The sequence below is a fragment of the Topomyia yanbarensis genome, chromosome 3, assembly GCF_030247195.1.
Source record: "Topomyia yanbarensis strain Yona2022 chromosome 3, ASM3024719v1, whole genome shotgun sequence".
In the NCBI taxonomy this organism is placed as follows: domain Eukaryota; kingdom Metazoa; phylum Arthropoda; class Insecta; order Diptera; family Culicidae; genus Topomyia; species Topomyia yanbarensis.
This window is the reverse complement of record NC_080672.1, coordinates 35148420-35174127: the sequence shown is the minus strand read 5'-3', so window position 1 is coordinate 35174127 and position 25708 is coordinate 35148420. Positions and strand designations below refer to the sequence as shown.

General features: G+C 37.2%; 1 long non-coding RNA gene across 1 annotated transcript; it reads left to right on the top strand.

Annotated features, from left to right (window-relative positions):
- The first annotated feature begins 9033 nt into the window (after positions 1-9033).
- LOC131691533 (uncharacterized) lies at positions 9034-10276 on the top strand. The gene is made up of 3 exons (XR_009305798.1): positions 9034-9347; positions 9480-9789; positions 9848-10276. It is a non-coding gene; the product is annotated as an uncharacterized LOC131691533 (long non-coding RNA).
- Positions 10277-25708: the final 15432 nt, after the last annotated feature.

The window sequence follows — 25708 nt, the reverse complement described above, 5'->3', positions numbered from 1 at the left end:
TACACAAGAAAGGCAGCCACAAAACAGAATGCGTCAACGCTAGTGATGATGAGTGAGAGCAAGAGAAAACTAGTGTCAAGATCCTGTGTGTACGAACACCGCGTACGTACATGGGGTTCGGATGTGCAGACGAACACGTGCACGTGTTTTGGTACGCATTAGCGCGTTCGAGTTTGCACACGAAATGTGGGTATAAGATGAGCACAGAACTAGAGCGAACATGGTGTTCGATGTTCATTTGGGAAGACTGGGTGGCAGGAACACAGTTTCGAGTTATGCACGAATAAACTTCCGATGAACTGAATAAATTATAGAAAATCAATAAATTAATTAAACTTACAAACAAAATAATGATAAAATGTTACCAAATCCATAAAATGAGTAAAATGATTAATATAATTAAAAGTAATAAAATAAATAAATCAAATGAGTTCGGCGCAATAAATGAAAAAAATAGAAAATATGAAAAAGTTATACAATTAATTGAATAAATTAAAGAGCTAAAACAAAGAAACTGAAAAAATAAGTGAACTGGAAAAAAATAATAAAATTATTGAAATAAAGTTAAAAAATAAATAAAATGATGCATAAAATGGATAAAATGAATATCAAATCAAAAAATGAATAATATGAATAAAATGAATAAAATGGTTAAAATTAATAAAATGAATAAAATGAATAAAATAAATAAAATGAATAAAATGAATAAAATTAATAAAATTTATAAAATTAATAAAATGAATGAAATGAATAAAATGAATAAAATGAATAAAATGAATAAAATGAATAAAATGAATAAAATGAACAAAATGAACAAAATGAACAAAATGAACAAAATGAACAAAATGAACAAAATGAACAAAATGAACAAAATGAACAAAATGAACAAAATGAACAAAATGAACAAAATGAACAAAATGAACAAAATGAACAAAATGAACAAAATGAACAAAATGAACAAAATGAACAAAATGAACAAAATGAACAAAATGAACAAAATGAACAAAATGAACAAAATGAACAAAATGAACAAAATGAACAAAATGAACAAAATGAACAAAATGAACAAAATGAACAAAATGAACAAAATGAACAAAATGAACAAAATGAACAAAATGAACAAAATGAACAAAATGAACAAAATGAACAAAATGAACAAAATGAACAAAATGAACAAAATGAACAAAATGAACAAAATGAACAAAATGAACAAAATGAACAAAATGAACAAAATGAACAAAATGAACAAAATGAACAAAATGAACAAAATGAACAAAATGAACAAAATGAACAAAATGAACAAAATGAATAAAATGAAAAATTAAGCGATATTGAAAAAGTTGTAAAATTATAAAATGAGTTAATTTGTGTCAGATTAATAATTTGGGTGAGAGGAATAATAGACTGGAAAAAATAACCAGATTATTTTAATGAAGAAACTGAATAAAGCGTACGATCCAGAAAAAATATTAAAATGGTTAAATTGAGTGCAGTGATTAAATTAAAAATGAATCCAAAGAATGAAACGAATAAAATAGATAAACTGAACTTAAATGAACAGAATGAATAAAATGAAAGCTGAATGAAATAAATGATTAAAATGAAATGATCACATAGTTGAAGTTAGTCAAACATTCAAAATGAATAAAATTAACAAATCGAATAAAATCCATGAAACCAATAAACTGAAAAGATGAGTACATACATAAAAAGAAAAATTAAAAAAATATATGAAAAACGAAAATGAATAAAATGAATTGTATAAATTTGAGAATCACTCTTTCAAAAAGTTCTGAATTTTTGTCTTGAAATTGTCTAATTAATAAACAATGCACTTTTTTATATTTCGATTCTTTTCTTTTGTCACATTTTCGTTTTCGTTCCTCTTTTCTTGGCGGCGCCGTTTAAAATTATCTGGTGTTTATACTTGATCCATGGATCTTAATTATTTATCAGGATACTGTTACTCTCAACTTGTTCTGGATTTCTGAAAAAAGTGATTTTATTCAGATTAGAATGTATTAAAAAAAAAAGTTTTGTCTTCTCTAACCTTGGACATTACCGAACATTTCAGATCAGTAGAAGATCCTATGACACAACTTAGAAATGAAAGGAGAAATAGCAAGATAAAATACGAATACGAAGAGAGAGAGAGAGAGAGAGAGAGAGAGAGAGATAGAAAGAGAGAGTGAGGGATAGTGAGTTTGATAGAGGGGAGGGGGTGTGAGGAATAGTACATAATGGTTAGTGCCGTGATATAATTTTGATGTATTTTGTGATATTTTGTTTTCTTACTTCCTTATTATAAATTATGGAACTGGTAACCCGAGCAAACGAAAAGCCCATAATACCCCATGCTCATGGGTGTTTGAAATGGGTTCAACCCATGAAAACACCATCACCATGGTCCGGTTGATCCCATATAAAACACCATATGTTGGTATATTTATGGGTTACTGAGACCATTTTATGGTGTCTTGATGGTTGTGAATTTTGGCACGGACCATGTTTAAGGTCTTTTCAAGGGGCTATGTGGTGTTTGAACCCATGAGTATTTGCTCGGGAACCTAAATCTTGCAAAGCAGTCAAATTGTCCCTGGAGGTTTGGGATTCGAGAATACAGTTGCTCTCGGTTGTGCCACGTATATAATATGAATTTTAATTATATGATAAATCAATTATCTCACTACTAGATGGATTACTTGGTTATCTGTGTATTCATATACCATTCAACATCTATTTCATGGCTGAACGTAACGATTGAATTCATGGGGTAAATGCAGAAACGCTGTAAAATTGTCACTTTGAGGAAACTTATACATCACTTTGTCTCTGATGTGAACATTCATATTCAATTTTGAGAAATAGTGCATTCATTGTTGAGTTAATTCACAATATGTTTCCGGAATCGAATTTTTTGAATCACGTAGATGTGTTTTTATACTGCGAGATTGAAAATCGGCTCAGTTTTTCCCAGTAAAGCGATACTTTTTATGTAATGGTCTCATTTTTAGTTATTGAAAACTGTTAAGTGGGGAAGAAAAATATAAAATGTTAATGTCTCCACCGCTCAAGAACCGCTTGGGTAGAAGAAAAAAGCACATTGAGTATCGTGACCGGTGTTTTTGGTGGTCCGAAATAGCGATCTTCCTCAACATTTTCTCAAGTGTTACAAAGGTATTGAACTTTTGATCTGACCCTATCTCAAAAAGCATACTGTTTATTTTAATTAATTTGGTTTCATTAGTCAGATCAGAAAATGTTCTCGTTTCACTAAGTTAATATCCGCTCAGAGTTAAGTAACGATTCAGAATCAAAGTATGAAACATCTATCAAAAACAATCGACACACGGTGTGATAATTATCAGTCGATCTGTTTCGTGAAAACACACCCATTGACCGCAATACACAAGAGCCATAAACAAACTTTTTACGATTCATAAACTGCTACATGCGAGCTTTTGTGGTGACATGAATGAATAGACTTGCCCACTGAGTGATTGGACCTGTGCCAAAACTTCAACAAAACGCATTGCCCCGGGAACTCGAGTCGCAATCGCATCGACATCGCGATGTGCCTGTTCAAGTTTTGTGGCCGGAAAAGGCATTGTGACATGTTTCCTGTAGTGGAAGCTGCGCCGAATGTGTACTGTATCACAGGCTCACTTGATGATGAAACTGTACATACAATGTAGTTTGAGTCGGGGAAATGTCTGACGAAATGGATAATTTATTTTTATGTTTTCACCAACGAAATCTATATTTGGACTACATTCTGATTTCATCAAACATTCGACGCAAATATAATAACGGCCAATTTGAGTAGGGGGAGGGAGTCTGTGATGGAATGGTTATCAGTTTCGCATTCCAAACGATAGATAACGGCTTCAGGACGATTCGCTTTGACGATCCACCCGAAATGAAACGACGAATAAAAATCAATCCCACAGAAGTGAACTTGATTCTACCGGTTGCAGTGTTGGCAAACGGTTCCGAATACACACACACACGAGGGTGTCCCTGGGTGAAAACGGAAATTTGCTCCGGAACATCCGATTCATCTGCCGTTTCAAGCTCCATCCATCGTTGTTTTCGGCTTTGGCCATAAAATTTCCCACCGCCAATCAGACGGGGGGAACTGACAAATCGTTATGGTTACGCATATTTTATTTATACGCTCACTTTCCAGCACCAAATAAAACATCTGCAAACCTTCGACCGTACGTCATAATTCCATTAGCTGATGTTTTCAAAACATTCATTGGCCCCGATCGCATATGGTAGCAGGGGAGACTCGATAACAGAACAGAGGACCAGCGAGAAGGGAGCAGAAACGGGTTACGCGCCGAAAACCGAATAAATCTGAATATTTCATGGCAAATAATAACAGTAAACAAATTTTACTGGCGAAAAAGTTTGCTCGGTTTGTTTTATGAGCACCTATATGAAGGTATTTTCGTCATATTTTGGTTTTGGTTGAAGTATGCGCAAGTACGCTCTTTGGGAAATTTTCGTAGAGTTAGAAAGTAAGGAAACAAGTTTAGAATCTTCACCATAGTAATAGGTACTCTTTACACAGTTTATTCCAGCTATGATTTGCACATTTACCTACAAAACTTTTCATTTTTCAATGAGCCTTTAAAATTACAAATGAGAATCCAGTGGCCTACAGAAGGTCCATAACCAGAACCGGCGGATGAGGTGGGTACTACGGGTAATACTACCCACTTGAAAATATTTGAGTTGGTAATTACCCTCTCGAAACTTTGAACAAATTTAAAATTTGATAACTGTCGCGCATGAATCTCGCGCACATAAAGGGTACACGGAATCGAATTTCATTTTCAAATTGGTATAACTGGTATTTTCCTGTTGAAATTTTGGGTGAAATTAGTTCAATGTCGAGCTCTGAGCACATCGAATCACCCACTGCTGCTTCCTTAGTCGCTATCGGAGAAAATTCATTCATCCCAGGAAAAACCGTCTTTACGAATGGATAAACTGCGCTAGGGCCAATAGCCCTTGATCTAGCGAGCCCCACGCTCAGGGTATTGTCCCCTCCTTTCATAAATGTCAAATGTCATAGTACGCTCTGATGCCAAATTTCACATGATTTGGACAATTCTAGACCACCGCCAACTTCGCTTAAAATTTTTGAAATTGACTCCATGGAAAAATAAGAAGGAAAATATGATTGATGCCAATTGGGGTTTTTAGGCATTTGGTCCCCCAAACCCCGGGTTTTTATTAACTTTACTGTTCCATGCAAAGCAAACATTGTTGCCACTTTTTCTAATGTGAAAAATCTCAGGAATTGAATGAAACCTTTGCGATTTTTGCCAGAGTACGAGAAGCTGGGATTCTAGAGCATTTTGTCATTCGTATCAAATTTTGACATTTTCTTCTGCATACATCTCTATTTTTATTCAATCATTTTTTATAAAATGTAACTTGTTCAACATCTAAAGCTTTAAGGAACAAAATGGAGATAAATTCAGGGACATAAGATCTTTGCACATATCAACTTCATTTAAAAAAAAATTTAATTCGCTAAATTAGGTAAGGAATTTGCGTTTCGACTTCGTCTCATCAGAATCCGACGCAAACTTAGTGACAGAACTAAGCTAGCGCCAGATTTACGCTAACTCCAAACAAAAAACGTAGACAAAATTTCTTTGACTGAGCAAACAATTTGGCAGAAATATAGCGTAGTGTATACTACTTCTGGTGTAAAATACGCTAAGGGATCACATGAGAAAAGTTTCATTTCTGGAAAAATGCGGAAAGTAGGGTATGAGAGTAAATGAACAAATGTGGTTTCTACTAGACTAAATGTCAAAAAATATATTTGTTACTCTATTTTGGAAGATTCTCACTACAAATTTCACCGCATACAGGGCTTCAACACTTATTGGCTGTGGCTGTATGGCCCACTTATTTGCCATTAATCTAGTTAGGACCCAAAACAAACCGGCGAACAGATAGATGAATCTTGTCAATGATGAGATAGTTAGGTGAAGCAGAAAAGGCTACCCGGAGTGGCTTTGAGCTGACATAGATCTTTATTTCGTTAGATGAGATTGATGTTGCACAAAATTGTTTACAGTGTTCGCTGGTTGAAGAATGGGGTCCTTAAAACAGTCAACCGCGTGCTTCAGCAGATTCGTACAAACCCAGCTCGGCTCGGTGACCACGCCGTCGATCTCAACTTCTTTTGTAGGTACTTACACGCGGTATGCCTTTGAAAAAGAGTCGTCCCTAGTAATGTCATTCGGTAATTTTAAATTGTTTACCCAGAAGGGTTTATTAGGGCGAATCTATGAATCTTCGGTCCTAGTCGAATATATCTCTTTTTTCTATTTTTTTTTTCTTTATTGGGAGGTTCTAATTCAAATTATCAAAAAGTAAGCAAAATTTGGAACTTTTTTTGTAGGTTAATCAAAAAACATAGAAGGAAACAGCTTTAGGATTCAAAAAACTTATATTTTCGTCATCATATACAAAGTTTTTCAAGACGAAAAAACAAAATGGCGTCCATTGTGACTTTCTTTCTAAGGTTATGAGCCCGTGGATTTCCTGCCTACATCCTACTACCTCAGGATCGATCTGAAACACAAAACTAATAATAAGGTTCGAAAGTAAACTAATTTTTTGGAGGAACGATGAACGGGTACAAAGCTTCAAATTTGACGTAATGGTGCGATCTCAACCTTTGAGATCGATTTGTAGCCCTTTTCCAGTCTTAGGCTTCACTAAAAGTAGTGAATACAAATGATTTGTGGATTTTAGAGGTCATTTGTTTAATGAAAAAGGTTTCAAGGGGTCAAAAGATGAAGTCTTTAAATTGAACCGTTTTCAAATGAGATTGTACGCTGTTTTTAAAAATCATGTTTTGAGATAAACACGTCTAAAGGTGTGAGAACACTTTCTATGAATTATTCGTGGTAGAATGTCAATATTTTGTATCAATTACATGGAACTATGGGTTTTGGACATAACTGATACCGAATCTAAAGTAAGTTTTTCAAAATTCAAAATGGCGACACCCTCTAAAAAATAAAAGATATTTTAGCTAAACTCGAGAAAAAAGGTTTTGTAAATTATTAACATGAATTTGAGTTAATATGTATCCAAAAGAAAAAAATGGCAATTCCAATATGGCGGACTAAAACGTGACGTTAATATTTTTGACAACTCACGATTAGTCTGCGATACCGCTACAGATCAAGCCACGAAATACGTTCTCGAGACCTGTTCACATGTACAGTGCAACGGGAAGTATTCTGGGAACGTGCATAATGAAAAGGCTTCTACCTGAAGCGCGCGTATCAAGGCGAGAGGTTTCCTTGGCGGCCAGAATGCGCGTATCGAAAAAACCCGTTCAACACAACATAGTAGGCTCTTATGGTTTTCAAAAAATGCAAGGAATTTTTTTTAAAGATTTTGAATGAAATCTTCCCATTTTTCTCAAAATCTTTTTTATACAACAATTAAAATGTCGTTTCTTCTGCCACCCCCTCCAACTCATATTCTAGTAAGGAACTTATTTTTTGTACAAGAGCATTTTTTGCGGAATAAGCTTGCAACAATAAGGTATGCTAATAGTTACTAAAGGGTGTACCGAATCAAATTGTATCACTTTCACATTGCTGTAACTTTTTCCCTTAGGCATTATCTATTAAAAAATTTGGTGCGTTTGTGTTGTTATTGTATAAGTTTCACTAACATCCATGACGAAAATAGAGTTAGAAGAAAATCGGTGTCCTAAGCTTTTTTTGTTGCACGCTACCTGAGAACTCCAGATATCACTCACCGTGTCATTTGCAAGAGGCTGGAAATAATATGAATCTACGATAAGTCGTGCTTTGAGACGATATTCGTTTAACCGTTGATATGAAGGAAAAAGTGGTCAAAATGGATCTCCGTACAGTGAGAAGGATCTCAAGCGGGTCATCTAAGTTTTCCAGATTAATCCCAGTGGTATAGTGAGGAATGTGGTGCAAAAACTGCACTTAACCAAACCATTTGCGCAAAATTCAAAAAATGGACTACACACGTACAATATTCAAAGGCACCAAATTGAGGAACAGATGACGGAAATCGATGTTTTATGCCATTTTAACTAAACAACATTCGAAATGGGATTAGCAGATAGATGATGGAAATTGATGCTTTAGGCCATTTTGAAATCCAAGATATCGACTTTCGGTTTAATACACTCTATATAACCTCAACAAAATATAGATGTTTTCGGAATGGGATTGATGGGTGGATGACAGAAATCGATGTTTTAGATTATTCTGAAATCCAAGATGGCGACTTACGGTTAAGAGAACTCTACGTAATCACAACAACATAAGGCCTTTTTCGAAATGGGATTGATGATTGATTGTCGGAAATCGATGTTTTAGGCCATATTGAAATCTACGATGGCGTTTTCCGGTTTAGATAACTGTCTATAAACTCAGCAACATGGGTTTTTTAATAATGGAATTTACGAGGAGATGACGTATATTGATGTTTGGTCATTCAAAAAGCCCAAGATGGCGACTTCCGGTTAAAAAACTGTATAACCTTAACAATATGGGTTTTTTCCGGAATGTGATTGACGGGTAGATGACGGAAATCGATGTTTCAGGCCATTTTGAAATACAAGATGGGAACATCTGGTTTAGAAAACTTTCTATATACTTATCAATATGGGTATTTTCGGAGTGGAATTGACGAGGAGATACCGGATATCGATATTTCAGGCTATTTTGAAATCCAAGTTGACGACTTCTTGTTACGATAGTCACTAGACAGCCTTTGAGACCCTTTTGATTATTAAACATAAATTTACAGCGCAAAATAAAAAACGATATGTTTATTTTTGAATCCTTAACCAACGACACGACGTACCACTCCATAAAAAGTTAAATGAAAAAAGTGTTCGTTGCCGTTCCCCTCAAGTTACTGGAGCATTGCATTACCCCTCGGAAATCACAAAATACAAATTTTCGAGCAACACTGTATTGTTATTGTTTACTGCATAGGGAGTAGGTTACCATGCCATTTCTTGCGCCATTCTGTTAGTGAAAAAAATGGAATAACATCTTGGAAACGAGTGCGGAGTAAATTATTAGTCTATTTCCAACCCACAAATGAAAATTATTCTGACGAGAAACATTCGTGAACCCTGTGATTACTCCTTACCACTTAAGTGGGTTGCTCCCGGACTATCAAAAAGGACAGCTTTAGTTTGTGGTAAATTTAGTCCGATGGGGGGTCATTATGCATTGATGGGACCACCAAAACAGCATTTGTTTCCGCGGGACGCATCTTTAGTCTTCGTGGGAATTTAGCAGGTATTTTACTTTTCAATAAGTTCGCAGAGATTCAAACGAAATTACATTCGTTTTTTCTGAGAGGCATTTAAATTGTAATTAATGCGAAGCCGTATTTAGCACATAAGATTAAACTACTTGGTTCTCTCATAGGTACACCCAATAATATCCGTGGTGACACTGCCAAGGTAATGGAGACTAGACGAGTCTGAAAATCAACGCTTTCTTGACCATCCAAATGGATTTGCCAATCGCTTTGGAGGAACAGTCTGATGAAACGATAGTATTTGTGAGCATTCAGGACTTTACAAAGAAGTGCGTCGTTCGATCCTTAAGCATACCAAAGAATGTTAATTTGATGGCATGCATACCATTCGGACAACGCTTACATTGACGATAACAAAAGTGTTGCTGTCGAATGTTCCATGAAGTAAATTCCTTAGTTTTCTGGGAAGGTGTCATCGTAAGTAAACTTGATGGAAAAAATCTCCGATTGTTGATTTGTTTCGTTTTGCTAACAGATGCTGTTACTCGTTCGATCAATTCTAGTTCTTATGTACTGGGAAAACCAATTGAACATACCGTTGTACAACGTGCTATCAGTATTAAGAGCCGATTTCTTCACCTTCGCCCAACTTTTAAACCAGGTTCACCAGTACGTTTAGACCTGGCTTAAGCGCTAAGCGAGGGTGAAGAAATCGGCCCTAAGTGACTCTGCTTCGCAATGTTCAGAGGAATGCTGCTGACTCGAAGCGCACGACGGTTCATCATTCAGTGAACGCAAAGTGTGGAGTATGGTGACGACCAGTGGCAGTATCTTAAGAAGCCCAGCCGGAATTCAGGCTGGCTCTAGTTAAACTCGGTTGTGTCACTGGAGCTGAAGTATTTTCTCGGTAGATTTACTGGGATAGTGCAGGTGGCATGTGAAAGGCAATGATGAAGGCAAATGTTTGGCAGTTAATTAAATTGTTGCTGCTCTAAAAAAATTCTTTTTCTCCTAAGCCGACGAGCTACGAACATGACATTCCATCAGTTGATGCGTGTAAGGGTTGTTGGTTGATAGAAAACTTTTTCGGACTCTTTAGACATGAGTTTTCGTTGTGGCTTATTGTTTGGTGGAGCGGTCGGTTGGTTCAGCCATAAGGTAATATTAGTAATGCGAGGGTGGATCCAGGGGAGGTTTCTGAGCTCCTCCGTAACATTCAACTTGTGAAATTTTAAATGGATATCTTTCGGTAACTAATGAGATACCACAATACTGATAGTTAACATAATACATTTTGTTTTATTTATGTTCCTAATTTTCGTTAAATTCAGTCATTGCTATTATTAGGTTCAGACCCAATCCCTCAATTTGTTTTCTGGACCCGCCCCTATAGCAAGGAAGATGACAATTGTACCATATCTCAACTATGACAGCGTCATCGAAGTTAGGTACAGAGACCGGAACGCCTGAATTATCTTCAGTCAACTTCCGCACAATGGTAATATTTTCTGCATTATATTTTGCATATCATTAGTCGCTGCTGCCCATTTAAACATTAAAATTTGGGCAAACGAGTGGATTACAGGTTTGCTTTTGAGGTGCCACCGCCCGAGCAATATACATCGTGCTGGTAAAAAAAATTTAAAACTCTTGCACAAAAGTTGCTAATCTAGATATTTTCATTTTAAAGTGCGGGTAATTTCTAGATATATACTGATTTAATGAAATTAACTTGTTCATTAAACTTTCAACCACCACGTCGTGCATGAAAAAATCAGAGGCATGCCAATCAAAGCTCCGTGCCCAAAGAACCAGTTCCCATCGGCTGGCTAGTACATAAACTTTGTCAATCTCTTGCAATGAATTCGAAAATTTTCAAACCTACAAAGAACTGAACAATATATCAATGAATTCCCATGTTTTATCCATAGCTGGAAATTAAAACTTTGTGACATCTTAGAACTTCACTAAGTCAAGTTTTTGGGTTAATAATGTTGTTGATATAGTAAGGGGGAGTGAGGAGGGGCTCCTGAATTTTTTTTACTACGTAGCAAGCTGACGTGGGTACCTGGGTACCCACAAAACTGAAATGCCAATAACTATGGTAATTTCTAACCGATTTTGATAATTTTAAGTGTTTTGGATTTAGGAACTCATCCACTTTTAGACAAGGTAAAAATGAATCGGGTTACTTCATTCGGTTCCCGGGAATCCGGATTTCCGGAAGTATGTTCCAATGCATTTGTGAATTTCAATGAAATAGTAGCGATATGGGTATCAAAATTCTTGGAATTGCATCAGTAGACTGAATCTCGTGGTTTTGAAACCACTTGGTGATTTGACCCCTGAACGGACATTGCGGAGCAGGTTCCCGTGGGGCCGTGAGTGGCCATTCCATTCCAATTCCATTTTTCAAATGGCCATAGGGTCCCGTAACAATAAATTACAAACTGCCGAGACAATTTGAAGAGTTTTGATACTTATATCGCTAGAATATTATTAAACTTTACAAATCATACCCTAGTACTGGAACATACCTCCGGAAAATCCGAATTACCGAGAACCAGATCCGTTCATCCGGTTCAATTTTACAGAATCAAAAAGTGGACGAGTTCCTAATTCCAAAACATTTAAAAGTGTCCAAATCGGTTAAAGGAAGCCATAGTTATGAGCATTTCAATTTGTGGGTACCAGGGTACCCTCGTTGGCCTGTTAAAGGTGTTTTTTTTTGACACATAACAGTTAAGGTAAGGAACATATGCCCAAGAAAGCACTTGCCTAACATTATTAGTACTTTCGGAATGGAATGTCAGACAGCGATTTTCGATGCCATCTTGCAATCATAAATGACCCATCTTTCTATGGCCCTAATAATATGGGTTAAACTAGTTGAATAGATTCCGGAATCCGCAAGTCGATATACGACACATCTTGAAAAATTTAAATGGCGGCCTTCAATAGTTATCCTCATCGATTTCCGTCATCTACTTGCCGTGCCCGTTCCAAAAACATTCGTATTGTTAGGGGTTTCGGGTAATTTTGTTCCACTGAAAGTCGCCATTTTGGATTTCGAAATGGCGTCACTCATCGATTTTCATCGTCTACTTGCCAGGCCCGTTCGAAAAATACTCATACCGTCAAGATTTTGAAGAATTTTGCTCAACCGGAAATCGGCATCTTGGATTTCGAAATGGCGTCACTCATCGATTTCCGTCATCTACTTGCCATGCCCGTTCCAGAACTATCCAGTATCCGTCTTGTACTCGTCAAGCCAGTTTCAAAAATATTTTGATTCACGTCACTTGCATTGCGATCGATTCATTTTATTTATGCTGTTCTTTACAGTGATGTTGCATGTAGATCTTTAAACCTGTGTTCAAAGACGACACTAATTGACCTGTATCATCCGTTGAACTTCATACTATATAGAGCATTATATCATGAACCTCAAAAAACATACAGGGAAAAAAACATCAACATGTTACTTATTACACTTATATGTAGATCTTCAGTTCTGAATTTCAAATAGTTCTTGGATGACCAAAAACATCAATTGGACTTTGTATTATGATCGTATTATATTCGTATTACCTCATTGAACTTTGTATTATGATCGTCCATGAGTATGTACTGCATCTATGTACGACCGAAAGATAACATGAAATGCTTGTAGATATTTTGACCTTAGTTCCACGAAATTCTTGGAATACCTGGAAAATTGGTAAATATAAGCATACCTATCTACCTACCCATTTGATACAAAATAGTTTTAAGGTTATATAATCATTCAATTTTGTAAACTGCTTTTACGAAAGGAAATTCCATGAGAACACTTTTTTTACGAACTAAATCACTAATAACGAACACTAGAAATAACCAATTTAATTTACGAACCCCCGGTTTGGTTCGTAAATGGGGGTTCTAGTGTGCGTGAAAAAATGCTTCCAAAAGAGTGCACATCTAATTCTGAGGTCTCATCGTGGCTCTACGTTTTTCTGGCTGAATTTAAGCCATTACCCAAAAGATTTTCTTGAGTAGTACAAGGCCAAGGAGGATAATTTCGTTCCAATGGATCTTAATCCCTCGAACACACCCGGATTGCTGTCAAATGAAAAATACTAGGCCGTCATGAACCAGACTCTCCAGATGCATCCTAAGGAAGTAAATTAGAAAGTAGAAATGAGAAAAAAAATGGATCTTCACACAAAACAAGTTGTCTTAAACGTTGTGCAAGATCTTATGAGCAGTATTAAGAGAAAGGTACGCGTATTTGAATAAAGGGTGTCGCACATCCAAATTCATCACGAAAACCGCTGTAGAAAATTACCTATTGGGCCGATCCTTTTCAAACGTTTAGACAATAAAATATAAGCCATTAGTATGTTTTTGGCATATTTATTCCTCATTTTTGACCTCTTTGGGATGCTTCCGTAGTGCCTGCTTCATAATTGTTTAGTGTTTCTCGGCCTTAGTGCCGGTGCGTTGGGAGGGGGTTCATGTCTTTGGGTACGAAAGTAACCCCGTGTGGTTCGTACCACTCCAAGACAACATTTGAATAGTAGCGCGAAGCTAAATACGACCAGAAGATCGTAGGATCTTCGTGTTTCTTCAACACAGAAAGCAAACGATTCTGTAGACTCTCCTTGAGGTAGATTTCACCGTTTACAGTCCCGGTAGTTACGAACGGCGCACTGCGTTTGCCACATGAGCAGATCGCTTGCGAAATTATGTATTAATTGCCATGAAATTAAATAAAAGGAGCGTGGAAAAAAATGTAGAATATGTGTATATTCCCTGAAAGTTTGAAAATGCTGGTGAATTTTGACGAACGTTTTCTTGTGGTGCCATTTGTTTCCGTACACCCTTTAATGCGCACGTTTGAAATTCTCTATGTACGAGGATTTCATTTGCACAAACGCAATTATTTGAAGTGATTAAGCTTATGAAAAGGTGAAAAAACTCTATTAATAGACCCTCACTCTATGCTTATCTTACTCGGACTAAAAGTGTTACGCCGGCACTGACTCTAACCGATGCTGTGTACTAGACCATGTCAATTCAGATTAGGTCCTCTAATAAGTAATCCAAACATACAACGGATTTGTTTAGGAATTCAGTGCCTTAAAGTCGAAAGCTTTCATCGTACGATGCCCTTTCACTAGCATTATGCAAACGCATTAAAAGCACGAATCCTCAAAATTGAACTCCATGAATATTAATGACTGCTTCGCTCTTGCTCTCTACACACACACTCACATACTGACACTACTACCCAGTAAAACCACAAGCGAAAAATATTCGATTGCGGGTTGGTGGATGCTGGGCTGGAATCCTACTGCACATCCCACCCGAAACCCCCTCGCACGCACCACTATCAACATGACCGAAAGTCAGCTGCAAAATTTAAAATTGTAATTCGATTAATTATGTACTGGTGACTGGTAAGCTTGTTGGATTTTCCTGTCGTATCGTAATAAATGGCGAAGAGCAAATTTTCGCTTGTTCAATTGTCCATATTCGTATTGATGACAGCTATATCTTAAAACAAATGTTCGCCTATCAAAAGATGCTGTAGCGCCCCAAACTATGACAAACGTCAGAGATTAGAGTGCATTTAGCCTGTCATCGCCACACGACGGTTTTAGCCCCCGTTCTAAGATGAGTACTTCCCACCGCCCCCCCCCCCCCCCCCCCCCCACGAAGCAATATGAAGAGAATAGCTGCGGAAACTACTCAACCAAATCCACCCAGATAGGGCAAGTGACGGTTTCTGATCTGACTTATGCCGTTTTAGGTACACCCAGCAGCTCAGTGATAAATGGGTGCGGACCAGAGTTGACTGCAAATAATGCTGGCTGTCACTCTATTTTTCCTCGTTTTATCAATTTTTGACCATTTTTTTTTGTCTTCGTTCGCGTCAGTACCTAGGATCTATCCTCGCGGGAATGGGCTGAGTTGGGCGCACAGAGGACACAAGAAGGATTGAAAATAGATCTATCATCCTTTGAAATGTCAAGCATTTTTGTGTGTACGGCATTGAAGCGTTTCATCTCGGGTTCTTTGAATGTGGCCCACGTTGGCGGTTTCGCTGTTGGTCAGTCGCCTTTTTCCATTGTAATAACGAACGCGATGACCGCTAACAAATTGCCGCACGATTCCGGGCGAATTAGTGCGGAATTAGAAAAACGCACGCAGCGAAAGAATAACTCATTAATGATAAATGACTGTTGCTGTCGTTATGAGATGGCATCTGCAGAAATTTGGTGGCCGCGTGATGAATTTACCAATGAGTCAGGACGGGGGACGTCTTTGCGCGAGTGATTTGCCATTCGCGGCTATCCGATGACGGCTTTAGAAGGGTGCTGTAATGAGGACAGTGTGCGGGATTCGCAACTCATGCAGTGATATGCGAATTGACCGGCATAAATCTTTTGTTAAATGAGAAACTGCTGACAGTAAGGGAAACTTTGTCTATTGTGTCGCTACCAAAACTAGTAGATAATAATTCTATTGACCGACGAAAAAAATCGCCCGGATGTGTAAAACAGCTGGAACATAATATGTAGCGATGCAATGTTTGATATGTGTGTCATTGGAGAGATCTCTTGATTGATGATAACTTAATGCTACGTTCGTGACGTTTGAGCATGACATGACGACCATTCGCAGTCCCCCATGTGCAGGTTCCGAGAGTTCTAAACTATGAAGTGCCAACGACATCGGCTACGTCCTTCAGAGATGGCACTTGGAACCAAAGCTGGCCAAAATCAATAGAGCTTTTGAAATCACGAAACAAGGTAATGTTTGGTCCACTTGGAATATGGACATTTCATTTATTCTATAGCGGCACCTCTAGTGGACGATTTGCTTTAAAAGTGTAAGTGTTTCAGTGGCAAAAGGCAACCGTTCCAACTGCTTGGAAAACAGAAGATTTTTGTAGACTGAAGAGACTTAATCTCCGAGGAGACTTGATCCCACCATCGTAGCTAGGCGAAAAAATATTTTTTCAATCATTCCACAGTATATAGTATTTTTCCTCGATATGATATTCATTACAGCATTTCAACAAAAGGCTTGCAACGGTATCACCTATATCTAGTTTTTGTAACAAATCACAATTTTTCAACTGTAGAAGCGTATGCGGAGGTACTAATCAACAAATATAAATATTGTTTTTGTCAAATGTATTAAGATTACTGTTTCTGGACTCATCTGTTCATATTAGTTCTATTAATTAGAATATTGGTAATATGCTTATTATTCAAAGTATCAATATATACCATATGCTCCCTACAATTTATTAAAATCCTATATAAATCAAATCTATGGTATAATTTACCGCATCAAGGCCATAGGAGTGCGTTATGGACTGATTAAGGTTAGTGAAACAACAATCGCTTTTCATTAGCTGTTTACGCCATTCTGAAGAGTACTACAATCAATGTATATTGGATGGTCACTATATCGTTTATACAGATGGCTCTTTTTAACTTAATACAAAATTAGCATATCATAAGTATAACATATGATTTTGTTTATATAATCATATTTCATTTGAAACATTATTTTGCATTTTGGCCATTTACATTATATTTTATAATAACTATGCTGGGATGGCGAAGGAGCATCGGAGTATCATTCGAACTGTGTCTTGGATTAGGGTACGTGAAACGCCTGTCCCTAGTCAGAGGATAGGAATGGCAGTATTGACCATTCAATTCTTTTGGATTATGTTGTTGGTGCTTTTATTCTTATCTGCCACGGTACGGTAAGTTTGACGCGCTCTTCTCACACAAACCATCAGGCAGTGCCTTAACAAGTATTGAAAATTGTGCTATTCGAATAGCTGGATGTTATTGCTGGAAGGAGATTCTTAGTCTTTTGGGACTGTCCCTGTGTAGTGCGCATATAAACTTCTGCTTATGGATCCAACCCTTTTTGGCCCTTCAAACAGCGGTAAATTGAAGGTCGTTTGCTAGCATAATTTTGGCTTTGCTGCTAAAAGTAACTGCGGCTATTGGCGTAGCATTTGCACTGATGGTATTTAAGCCACCATCAGTGCAAGGGCTACACCAATAGCCACAGTTATTTTTACTGTATTGATTTTGTTGGCTATTTTCGGCAAATTTGAGACTAAGAGAAACAAAAGAAATGAAATTGAAAGACGGATAGGTATTCTAGAGCGAATCAGTTATAAACTTAGAACGGAAAACTAGAACTAGGCAGGCTCATATGGGCATGATCGAAAGGAAATGTGAAGAATTCTTTGCCTTCTGCATAGTAGGAGTTGGGCGTTGCACCCAAGTCTACCGCATGGTCTATGGTAGAACATAACTCATCATCATGTTTTACCGCCGACGCCGGCAAAAAATTCTTCACAAATCCTCGCCTAGAACGACCATGCGATCATTCTTCTCCCTTTCTGCTAGCATCAAGCCGTGACGTATGCATTCAATCGACACCAAGCTATCGTTACTTTTAACAGCAAAGCCAAAATTAATTTACCGCTGTTTGAAGGGCCAAAAAGGGTTGGATCCATAAGCAGAAGTTTATATGCGCACTAATCATCATTTTGAAGTCTTTTCATTTTGGACCAATAAAAAATTTCGATTTTCTGAAAATTCTACTATTCCCCTTAAAGCACTAGATCAATCAAACAAAGTGTCATTCGTGTGCAAAGTTTAACCTTTCACAGCAGAGTGAAGATACCCGATAAACTTTGCACATATCAGGGAAACGTGCTTAACCAATCCATATGTTGCTCGTTCATAGTCCAAGTAACGAATGGTAGAAAAAACGGTATCTATATTTATTAGGGTGGGGCATAGTTATATGGAAAACGTAATCATAACTACATCAACCGAGCACACAACTTTTTTGGTTCCATTTGCGGTCCCAAACAACTGTGCTAAATTTGGGGTCGATTGGTTTTGACCCGGCGTAGCGCATTGCGTTTTAAATTTGTATGGAAATTAGTAAGGGAAAATTTACTTTTTTGCATTTTCAAATCCACAAACTACAATTCTTCCTGCAGTACGTCAACAATTAGATAGAAATGTAGTCCAGGATGTGCTGAACAACTTTGCCGATGGATGTATGGTGTTAGAATGTCTCTAAAACAAGTTATAGCTGTTCAAAGTTCGATAGATCGAATTAAATGTCAAAAAATCATTTTATTTGCCAACACTGCGGGTGTTCCAATGATATTCCATATAGCATACCAAAATAACATCATACATTTCAGATTTACTACATTTGGTATGCTTGGATAAATTATTCAAAAGCCTTAGCTCATTTTCAAGGGCATAGGTAGTTGATGAATAGGGCGTAGTGAGGGGGGGGGGGGCTTCGACATATATAAATTCGAACTAAATGCTCTTTTCGACGATGTTCGATCACCTAAAGCAAACATTGTTGTTGAACGGGGGCTCTAGTGGATTGTGCAAATGTTTTAAAATAATTCATATGAACATTCCAGTTCGACAATATTTCAGTTATTTCAACTCGAATTTCTATATGTTGAAGACCTTCCCCATCCCTCACTACGCCCTATTCATCGACTACCTATGCCCTTGAAATTGAGCTAAGGCTTTTGAATAATTTATCCAAACATACCAATGTGGTAAATCTGAAATATATGATGTTATTTGATATGCCATATGGAATATCATTGGTACACCCGCAGTGTTGGCAAATAAAATAATTTTTGGCATTTAATTCGATCTATCGAACTTTGAACAGCTATAACTTGTTTTAAAGACATTCTAACACCATACATCCTTCGGTAAATTTGTTCAGCACATCCTGGGTTCCACTTTTATCTAATTATTGACATACTGCAGGAAAAATTGTAGACTGTAGAATTTAAAATACAAGCAAGTAGGGTTTCCTATACTAATTTCCATACAAATTTCAAACGCAATGCGCTACGCCGGGTTAAAACCAATCGACCCCAAATTTCGTACAGTTGTTTGGGACCCCAAATGGAACCGGAACCGGTTCTGCTGAAATAGGCATTTCGTTTTTCTACGGCGCTTTCGAAAGATTTTCTTAAAATCAAATATACTTGAAAATTTAATACAAAATTGATGCACATTTTTTCAACAGATTAGTGCAAACGTGGTGTGATTCCGTTCACTATAATGCGAGTTACTCGCACTGAAAAACTCGAGCGCTAGTCTTAGTCACGATAAAAAATAAATGAAATGAATAAAATAATTAAAACATGTTAAATAATTAATAATGAAAAATTCATAAAATCAATGAAACGAATAACAAACAAAGCGAATATAACAAAGCGAACATAATTGGGAAATGACAAAGCGAATATAATTGGGAAATGATTAAAAATAATTAAAAAATAAACAGAATAAAATGAACTAAATGATAAATTGAAAAAATAATAGAATAAATTAACTTTGTGTCAAATTATGCCTGCAGCTGTATTGAAAAAATGCTTGGACATCTTGGCTACACCATTCGCGCAATTTTTCAATATGTCGCTTCAGCAGCAATGCAAATGTATGCAAAAAACTTCAACTCGATGCGATATATGCAGATTTGAAATTCTCCTTTGACAAAGTGAATCACGATATTATAATTGCCAAACTGAAAAAATTGGCTGCACGACTAAGTTTTGTGAGTGGCTTCGATCGTGTATCGTTCATCGTCAAGTTGCTGTTTGTATTGGCACTGCTCAGTCTGATTGCTTTTCGAACAGCTCAAGGTAGTACACTCGGACCGCTGCTATTTTCGCTGTTTATTGATGACGTTGCTGGTATTTTAAATCCTGGTGGTAAACTATTTTTCGCAGACGATGTTAAACTATATTACGTAATGCGTGATCAGTCCGATTGCCTGGTACTGCAAGCCGTTCTGGATGCTCTTAACGACTGGTGTGTTCGGAATATGATGGTTTGGTGCATTCCCAAATGCAGTATAATCAGCTTTCATCGCACTAGGAACATTATCCCGTTTGATTATTATATGTCTGGAAATCAGCTAGAACGTGTTGACTACATCAAAGACCATGGAGTAATACTGGATTATAAGCTAACTTAACTTCTCTGCTACAATCGACAAGGCCAATCGACAACTGAGATTCATGTTAAGATATCCAACGAATTTCGTAATCCTTTGTGCTTTAAAGCTCTTTACTGTTCATTAGTGCGTTCGATTCTAGAGTTTGGCAATGTCGTTTGGAATCCTTACCGTGATGTTTGGATCAATAGGATTGAAGGCGTTCAGAGACGGTTTGTCAGGTATGCTCTGCGTTTCTTGCCATGGAATCATCCACAAAACGACCGCTGTCGTTTGTTAGGCTTGCACACCCTTGCTGAAAGGAGAATGATTAAAATGAAACATTAAACGACACGAAACGATTTTTCGTTTTTGTTCTTCTTTTCTTGGCGGCGTCGTTTAAGATTATCTGGAGTTTCAACTTCATTGATGTACCTTAAGGGGTTATATACAAAGTCGAGGCTTATTTTTTGGGAAATCAAACTATTCAAGTACACCACATTATATTTTTCATCAATAATTGTCCTATTCTTTTGATTTCAGTTGAGCGGTTTGTTTGGGAGAGCCTCTACGAAAAAATACACTTCAGGGGCGCTGCAGAAACTCCGATAATTTTAAATATTTTTCGTAATAAAACTTGTTTTTATTTTCTTACATAGTACTACAAACAAATTTCGCTTTTTCAAATAATTCTTGCATAAAATCATTTAAAAAGGTTACGAACTTAGCTCACTTTTGTCCCTCAACTTTGTATATAACCCCTTAATTATTTATTAGGAAAATGGAATTTTCAAAGATGTCTTTTTGGTCATGGATTTCCGAAAAAAGGATTTTTGCACAGAATATAATTTTTGAGGCCAAGCATTTTAACGTCTAATTGAAATAAGTAAACTTAGTCTTATATAGTAAGTTGCGTTTCGGTTTCGCCTCATCAGAAACCGACACTAACTTATTGTCGCAATAGACTAGCGCCGGCTTGACGCAAATCCCTTAAAACTAAAACACACTTTGTGTTTCAATCGAACGACTGATCAAACGTGATGTCCCGTTCGAGCAGAAGTTCTGTTTATTCCGATGAGACACAGTGAAGCCGAAACTTGTCTTGGCTTAGCAGGCCTATGCGAACGCACTATGTAATACTTCACCCTAAGTTTTTACCAAATTTTCCTCCTTTGGATGAAATATAGCATAGTTAGTCTTATAGTCTCAGGCATCCTTATAGTTTGCGAATTGTTTTATTCGAAATTCTCGTTCCGGAGGTATGGTTCAATGAGTCCTATACGAACTGATTTCCTGAAAAAATGGCTAAAGCTATCGGAATAAGTATTAAAATATTTGAAAAAGTAAGTGCCATTGAAAGTGTCGCTGGACATACAAACTGCTTTTGAAATATGATCATTTTTAAGATCACAGGCTAGTTTTTAGTCACATTAGTCATGAAAAAGATACCCGGTTTACAGCACAAATCAGTGTTATTAGTTGATATACAGTAAAGTATATGACAAAAATGTAGTCGGATCAACTTTCTGTCCAAAGCATACATTCCGATTGTAATCCTCGCTAATTTAGTTGTAGAATAAGGGTCACTGAAATAAAACGTCTACTGAAATATCTACGGCTTTTTTGCCTTTCTCAATAGAAAGGTATTGCAATTGCTCTGAAAACCGACTTTTTAACGGAGGCCCGGAGGGCCGAGTGACATATACCATTCGATTCAGTTCGTCGAGTTCGGCAAATGTCTGTGTGTGTATGTATGTGTGTATGTATGTATGTGTGTGTGTATGTGTGTATGTATGTGACCAAAAATGTCACTCATTTTTCTCAGAGATGGCTGAACCGATTTTGACAAACTTAGTCTCAAATGAAAGGTGCAACGTTCCCATAGGCTGCTATTGAATTTCTAATGGATCCGACTTCCGGTTCCGGATTTACAGGGTGATAAGTACGAACACGCAGAAAATGTCGATTTTAATAAATTCTGCAATGAATGTATAAAGGTGAAAATTTTTCCAAAATACGACCACAACTGCTTCGATTTGTAGTATTAGGTCACTAACATCCATTCAAAGTCTATTTGGCCACATTGGCCACCATCATCGGTTCCGGAAGCCCCGGCGGAAGTATCTAAATTCAGAATAACAGTCACATCGGTTTCTCGGAGATGGCTAGACCGATTCGACTAAACTTGGCCTCAAATGAAAGGTATTGCGTCCCCGTAAATGGCTATTTAATTTTATCCCGATCCGACTTCCGGTTCCGGAGTTACAGGTTGTGGCGTGCGATCACATAGCAAATTGTGATTCAAACCGATACTCCGATGAAAGCAAAAAAGGTAAAAATTTCGCTAAAATGTCTCTCAAACAACTTAAATTTGCTGTTCTAGGTCACCGACGGCCAACCAAACTTTCGTTGACTACATTGACCACCATAGACGGTTCCGGAAGTGCCCGGGAAAAGCGGCCATCTTTCAAAATTTACGAACTCACATCAGTTTCCCGAAAATGGTTGGGCCGTTTTTCACAAACTTAGTCCCAAATGATAGCTATAATATCCCCACAGATGTCTGTAAAATTTCGTACGGATCGCTTAGATGGGTCCGGAAATATAGACTAAATCGTCCGGTCACATATGAAATTCCCATATAAGTCGGAACTCTAATTTTTTTTCAAAGGGGGGACCCCATTAAATTTCAGAAATCGAATTCGTATTTTTGATGCCAAACATCTTTAAAATGCATGAATCGTCGAGATTTTATGTTATCTCGAAATTTTTTTTTTATAAAAATCGACTTTTTGGGACTTTGCCGATTTCGCACCTTTTTTCAGTTCAATATTACCGTGGCTGTTTTTTCTTCTTCAAAATTTTAGAACTCGAATAATGATTTATTTTCCTGTATATAGTTGTCATGTGATGTACAATAATAAAATGTAATATATGCATTTAAAAGCTTTTAATGAATATAAACAACGCACACATTCTCGTGATTCATGATTGAGAAAGGCACAATTGCACCGCTAGGTGGATTAAAATAGGTTTTTGTATATCGATCTGATTTCCTTGTTTTAAAACATAGATGTGTCAAAATCTATTTCCTAGTAGTATTAAAATTCAAGAAATTTAAATTGTGCATTTTGTGCACGAGACCCCTACATGGTTAATCTTAGGTTTTGGTTTGTTCCAAACTTTCGAGTGGGTATTCCATTTGTTTGAATCGGTAGTACTATCCATACTACCTGCCGGTATTAATTCGTAATAAACACGTGCAGAAAAGTAATATCGATTGCATCTAGTGGCTCCAAACGAACAACCAGCACCGCTAATATGATGATGCTCCCACTTCATAACCCCCACAAAGGTGTGAGCTGAACGATTTAATGAGTGACGTTACGATTATCGTTAGTACAGAGGGGTGTGGTCGGTTTTTCAATCAGTAAATAATATCGAACACTACTTATTATAAGGTCAAACCGTTTCGACCGTTGGTTCCGAAGATGACCGGAATAAATGGTCGGAACGTGACATTCACTTTCCGTTCCACTGACGGAAGCTGATGATTCGTCTGAATCGAACCTAGCTCGTAGTTAGATCCGAATAACCAGTAGCAAAGTCAGACTATACACTTCTGCCCGATTGTTGCGATGGTTATCTGCGTCACATCCATGCAGGTCTGCGTGAACTTTCGTTTTGTTTCATTCAAAAAATTACCCATTCGCAACGGAGCTCGACCAAATGGCCCAGCACCATACGATCCTGTACCATGTACGGTTCAGCTCTGTCTTGAAGAAGCATTATTACGAATTATAAACTTACATGCAATCGACATAATCTTGTCTTCAAAATACGCCATAATGTTCGGAAGTAATAATCAAAAATTAACCTGTTAGTACATCAAACAAAAAGTTCATCGAACCGTATGAGGCTTGATGCTATCTATATGGCTACCCTAATAACACAAAGTTCACCGCCGATCTTGTCTTGTTTCGTCCATATTATCATAACCGAAGAATTTTTGCAAAGGCGAAAAACTTGTCCTTAATTTCCGCCCGGGTTGCATGCTGTTGTTTCAAGATGCATCATACATGCAATTACTTTGGGGTATAACGGTTCGTAAAAACCGGTCCCAGTTGTTGCCGCCACATTGCGACTGATTTGATTGGCGATCTCTCGCATGTGGTTCAATCATAATTATGACCGGAAAAGGGAGACGTGTGTCGGACCCTGCTTTCAGGAACGGTGGGGCCAAAATTATTATTATGGCAATGCAAGTGAAGAGAGTGAACAAAATTGGCCAAGTAGAGGATGCACTGGTATGAAAGAAAAAAACAAACACCGGTTACGCTTGCTGTTTACGGTACAACGGAGGGGCAAGATAATTATCGGTGCATTTGCTTTCCGTTGCCATGGGTACGATCAGAATGTGCGATTTTGGCAAAGCCTTCTTTGGTGATATGGGACAGGGTGATGCCAATGATCGACATATTTTAAGGACTACTTTGAAATTGCTAAAAACGACACGACAGTGAATAACTACAAGTAGTTTAAAAACAATGTGTTAGTTGTATTTAGAAGGAGCAATCTAACGTCTGTTCTTTTTTCTAGCACACATAGGGTTAAAAGACGAATTTTCCTTAAAACTGTTGGGTTCATGAAACACGAAAATACTTTTTTAATCAAAATAGGTGTTTCCTCTGCAGTGCTAGAAAATGTTACCTTTCTGAATTGAATATCAGACGATAGTAAACATCCCGGCCTTGGTACCTAGCGAAGAATTTAAATAGATTAAATATGTTGGGTGGAAGTAGAGGTTGTGTGTGATCTCGCTTTGGAGGCAGGATACGATCACTGTTGCCAATGAGATAATTATGTGTACTTCTTGCGACGTCATCATAGCCCAGAGATAGAATAAGGCTTTGTGCATTGCGCTGGATTTCCAAATGTTGAAGATTCGAATCCTGGCTATGGGTTGATTTCTTTCACTTATCTGCTTTCATTTAACTCACCATTTCCAATATCTGTTGAACTCGGCCAAAACGTCTTAAATCAGGTATTGACACATACGTTAAACCCCCAAAGAAGAGAATAATTTGATTAATCGTTGACAAAGAATTTACAAATTAAAAGAAAAATATTGAACACATGACAAAAGGAAATTTGATGTATGGAAAGCACTTATTTTATTCCTAGTTTCATATTATAAAAATATTCAGGCAAACTTTTTCAGATCTTTTAGTTCTGCATGCGGATCTTAGTTATAATTACAATTTCGGGATTTCCGCTCTTGTGAGGGCCGTAGCGTGGTCTTATGTCGCCTTTGGAGTCTCAGTGTTGAACCCCTTTGGTGCATATTTTGGTTTCCCTTTTCAATTCGACTTTCGAA